We start from the raw sequence: 5817 nt of genomic DNA on the forward strand, positions 1-5817 counted from the left end.
GCCTATACGTGTGTGTGTGTGTGTGTGTGTGTGTGTGTATGTATAAAATTCCTTTTTTTTATTTTTTTAAGTGTTCGAATACTTCCTCAACATTATCAAACCCTTTGGATCGATTCCAGAGAACGATTTTATCATTCTATATGCGCCTGCCAGTGATCAAAGAGCTTGTTGGGGCACAGCTTATCTGTTTATTATGAAGTGTAGAGTAGCGTTTGGCAGTGAGAGGCTTTGATATTCTTTCACCTGCCCTGGTTCAAGTCAAAGTGAGCAGCAGAAGGGCAAAGCTTTTCATTCTTTTAAAGGGAATATTAGCTCTTGGATCTACAGGGTTCATTATTATTCCACATAAATCCAGCAGCAGATTTTATGATGAAAGAAATTTAAAGTACTTAAGTGTCACATTTAAAAAAAAAAAAAAAAGGTGGCCTATAATCTGAATGGGTCAGAAACAACTGTGCATTTAGATTTTAGAGTTTGAACAGCAAAATACAAAAATAATAATATTTAACCATGAGATGCATGAGAAATATTCGTGGTCATTTCTGGCTGCGTGCTTCCTTTCTGAGTACAGAAGGAATGAGTTCTCATGCTGTTCAGTGGATTCATGGACTTTTATCTCCACCTGCTGTTGAAGAAAATTATGCAACGGTTTTCATTCAACAGTTTTCTCAAACGTTAAGATTTTTTTTTTTTTTTCAAAAACTAGCAGTTATTTACATTTCATAAACAAATTTCAAATATAGATGCTAAATCATGTATTTGACAATAGACATCTGTCACACATAATGGCATAATGTTTAGTGGGATGCAAATGTCTGAGAACATTAATGAGAATGCTTCTATTTTTGCTAATTTAATGCATTTTTTTCTATCACAGATCATATAATCAGCATAACAATATGAATTAAAAGTTTAATTTTTAAAATAACCAAATTTCAGAATGGATTAGATTTGATCATCTGTTTTAACAGCAACACTCAAGCTGCATGAACTCCACAAGTTTGTACAAAGTGAACATTATACTTATTTTTATTAGTGACCTAGGAATAGTCATCATAACTGCCCTCTTTTTTAGATCTATTGAAAATTCTAAAACTTTCACTGCAGATTTAGATCATGAATGCCAGATGCCCAGTGATGTGTTTTGGATCCCAGTGTATTGTTCGTTAGATATTGTTATTACTTTACCATCCAGACGGGGGCGTTGTGTGACAGTCGGCCAGCAGCACGTTTCCTTCCAGATCTACAATAACATTTAAATATGTTTATATTTCAAAAGTGCTGTCAACTGTCAAATCGATTAATCGCGGCTAATCGCATCCAAAATAAAAGTTTGTGTTTACATAATATGTGTGTGTGTGTGTGTGTGTGTGTGTGTGTAGGCTATACACACACACACACACACACACACACACACACAGTCTACATGTAGCCTAGGCCTATATTAAAGATATAGCCTACATGATTAATCGATTTGACAGCACTACATTTTAACAAATTATATGTTGTAATTCTTTTAATGCATTTGACAATAGAATATAAAAAATTTAAATACTTTAACCTGCTTCAATGAATTTTCACATCTTTTTCATGCATTAACAAAATGATGTTAAAGGTGCTATATGATATTTACACTCACACACACACACACTCGTTGCCATGTTTTATGGGGACATTCCATAGACATAATAATTTGTATACTGTAGGCTACAAACTGGATTTCTATCCTCTTACCTTAACTCTCCCCCCAAACCTACCCCTCACAGAAAAAAAATGTGATTTTTGTGTGGATGAACGGAAAGTGAATGTATGGCAAGTTTGTTTTGGTCTGAGATGCAACGATCACGTGCCACATCGCTGAGAAATCATAGGCAAGGCTATAGCCTAGCACCTTTAAAGTTGTCCAGATTACATAAAAAAATGAGGGTCATTTTAAACTAGATTAAACAATCCAATAAGATTTAGCAATGGGTAGCTAGACTACTATTCAGGCATATAGGCCTCTATTCATAGACGGCTCAGATGGACAGTACCATCAACTCTGCATGAAATCAACATTTGTGTGGGGGTTTTTCAGCGGCCTTGGATCTGTTAGTAATTTTCCATTTATTTTCTCCATAGGGATTTTCAGAATTCTTCACTAAGCCATGAACCAAAACAAGATGAAAAACAACTTTACAAACCTTGATTTAGCCTAAAGCATGAAAGCACAGTTTTTACATAAAAAAAGAAAAAGGTACTTTGTCCTTAAACGTTTTTATGAGGGAATGAACTACTCTACTCATAAAGCAAATGACAATCGAATTAAATGGCCAATACAAATGGGAAAACTATATATATATAAATAAGTTGCCTGCAGCAGTTGAAGGACTGCTTTGAAAGATTTATACATAGAATTAGCCTATATGGGGAAAAAAACAAATTGTATTTTTACTTCTGTAACCTGGATGTTGTGCTGTTGCATTTTATTTAGGAGGACTATGTGAATTGGGAAGCTGTATTACTATTTTAATGTCTCAGGATAAGCGCTCTCTGTTGACACTTCTTGGCAATTTTTAAAGTTGGTAGTTCCCAGGAACACGATAAATGACTCAAGCTTATTCATATCGACACCATCTATTTCAAGGAGGCAATGGAGATGTCAAGTAAAGATTTTCGGTGGCTGCAGGCTGAACATAAGGACAGGTGACTGATTTATCTATTTACTGCAGATGTTCATGTAAATAATAACACAAAAGACAACAATATTTAGCAGTTTAGTAACAAACATAGTTGTTTCTATTCTTGGTTTTTCTTAAAATGTCTAAAAAAGAAAAATGTTTCTCTAGACTCTGAGCTGTTACTGTGCAAATGATGCAATTATAGGACAATGAGTGCAATAGCAGTGATGCATGATTCCCTTTATCTCTCTTTTAAGCACTGTTCTTGTTAACTAGAATAGTTAGCAGTATGATTTACTGCTACTCATTTTGCCAATGGGTAAAACCTGTGCTGTTCTCCTCTCGAATCTAGCCTATAGCATAAGTCTACTACTTGTATGTCTTTTCCTATTTTGTGCACATTAGCCTAACATTGGACTACCTGCTTGTAAATCATCTCAAAGCATGAATACTAACACATAGTGCTGTTTTACTGACTGCAGACCCATTCGCCTCTCTGGATGGAGCTATTTGTATTCTGGTGGTGTTGAAGTGAGGAAAACTATCCAGCCTAGTTCACTACATCAGCACGATCATGCATCATCTCTCTGAATGAGAAACAGCCTCAGGTTATTTGTACCGGCAGAGACAGAAAATGTAAGTAAAACCTGTTTTTATTTGCTTTTTTCCTCACTTTCCCAATAGGAATCAAATCATAACACACTGTATAAAAAAATTCCACCTATTTCAACTTAAAAACTTATGTTTAGTTGTTGCCTTAAATTTTTTAAGTATAATCAACTTGGTTGTATGAATCATTTTAACTTAAAATACATTAAACTGACTTTAAAAATCAAGTTGAATTTCATATAATTAAAAAAGTTACTTATTATTAAAGTTAAACTTATTTTGATGAGTTAAAGTATTGTAAAAACATAAGTTGCCATGATTTAATATTTTTACAGTGAGAAATGCAGACAGACAGAGAGAGTCAAACATTTCTTCTTCATACTGAAAGAGATATTCAACCCACTCACCTGAAATTTGCTGTTGAATTAAACGGACAATTCATAACTATTTTAGATTGTGGCAACTGGTGGCAAATTTGTATGAATTAGTTCAAATAAAACTTTACACCACCGAAAAAGTTTGGGATATGAAAAAAAGACTCCTATGCACACCTGTTTATTTAATCAAAAATACAGTAAAATAGTCATATTTTTTATTATATTTTATCATTTAAAATAGATGTTTTCTATTTGAATATATTTTAAAATGTAATTTATTCCTGTGATTAAAGCTGAATTTTCAGCATCATTACTCCAGTCTTCAGTGTCACATGATCCTTCAGAAATCATTCTAATAGGCTGATCTGCTGCTCAAGAAGCATTTATTAGTATTATTATCAATGTTGAAAACAGTTGTGCTACATCATATTTTTGTGGAAACTGTGATAAAAAAAATACTCAGGATTTTTTTATGAATAGAAATAAATGGCTTTACTGTCACTTTTGATCATTGTAATGCATCCTTGCTGAATAAAAGTATTAATTTCTTTCAAAAATGGTAGTGTATATTTTCTCATGTTGGATTTTCTGATGTGACATTTACAATGCACACAATGTACACAGGATTCGTTTTAGGCTTTTCAATTCAGCTACAACGTCAAATGATTAAAAGATGATTAAATGTTCACATTTGTCATGTTTTCATGGAAGAAACCCGTTTTAAGTGTTTCCATGATAAAGCAAACAGTAATGAAATGATCTGCTAATCTGTATGATTGTCTTGCCTAGTCACAGCCACTGTATGTTCTTCTAGACATATACTATATAATTGAATAATTATGAAGCAAGTTTTGTAAGGTAAAACCTGCAGGTATAAATAGCTCAATTGTTATCATATCAAAAACATTGTTCTCTGGTTTATTTAAGAAGACGTGTTCTTTTCTTCCATTATTTAAAACAGAAGTTCAGATGAAACCATCCGCTCCAAATCAGAGTGTAACTCCAAATCTCTCAAAATTGGGGTTTCACTCCAAATTAGGACATCTCTTCAGTTCAGCGTGTGAGTCCCAGATCAGAATATCATTCCAGATCTGAGTGTGACTCGAAATCAGGGCTCACACAAAGTCAGGACGTCACGAGTTTTCTGTTTTCTTCCTGATGATGTTTCAGGCACTACACCATGGTCTCCTTACGCTTGTATTTGCACAAGAAGTGCATTGTCAGATGTTTTGGTCTCTGATGTGTCTTCACAGGACGGGGAATCTGTAGCCGGATGCTGGGATTCGTCTCATTCCAAGTCCTGAAGAGGTGAATGTGATAACGTAGGGATACCTGCGGTTAAAAAAGAAGATTGTGTGGAAAAGTTAGTACCATTTTATCATCATTTGACTTTTTAATCACTCTTTTACAGATTTGTTGTTCAACATAGTCCAGATTCAATCCGAATAGATAGCTGATCATGCCAATCTCTTATGAGGTAAGTGTTTTCAAAAACTTGTGAACTTTTTCTTCATTTATCCTGGGTGTCATACAGCTAATTCATGTGTGTTTTCAAGACCGTTTTTGTCTCCCAAATCAGAAACACTGCAGGTATAAAATGTCATTGCACTTTCTTTTGCTGCACTGAAAACAAGAGTGAACTCACAACAGTCCAGAAGAGGTAAATAGTGAAGAGTGTGAGTGTGAGAACAATGAGTCCCACGGCCTCCATGCCGTTGCTGTAGTACAGATCCATGGCTCCCTGCACACACAGCCAGCCTGACAGACTCGCTAAGGGTGTGATGAACAGGAAACAGATGGCGTCCCCGCACAGCGTCCGTCTCTGCTGCTGCATGGAGGGTGTGCTGAACCACTGCAGCCATGAAGCACAGCTCATTAGGAGGGGGTTATACTTCAATTAAATCAGTTTGAAAGCTTATTTCATATATTGTTTGGATAGTAACTCAAGGGGGAGAGACACTGCAGGCAAAAGCCCTGTTTTTTCATGCACCTGTCAATTTTGAGATTTTGGGCTTTTGGGCTTTTCATAAAGTGTTTTTTCAGACTAGTGGAAAGAAAACATCCAAAAGACACTGTTAAGTGTTTCTTTTATAGCACTTTATCTATTTGTGTCAATAGATTTCGATTACAATACATATTTTTAAAGGCCGTTTTCTCAAAATGAGTTTTTT

The 5817-nt window shown here is 34.9% G+C and overlaps 1 pseudogene; it reads right to left on the reverse strand.

Moving 5' to 3' along the window:
- Positions 1 to 4432: 4432 nt before the first annotated feature.
- Positions 4433 to 5817, reverse strand: part of LOC107737021 (E3 ubiquitin-protein ligase MARCH3-like) — a 7277-nt pseudogene continuing 5892 nt past the window's right edge.

This window comes from Sinocyclocheilus rhinocerous, unplaced genomic scaffold (assembly GCF_001515625.1).
Source record: "Sinocyclocheilus rhinocerous isolate Xijiao unplaced genomic scaffold, SAMN03320098_v1.1 scaffold433, whole genome shotgun sequence".
In the NCBI taxonomy this organism is placed as follows: domain Eukaryota; kingdom Metazoa; phylum Chordata; class Actinopteri; order Cypriniformes; family Cyprinidae; genus Sinocyclocheilus; species Sinocyclocheilus rhinocerous.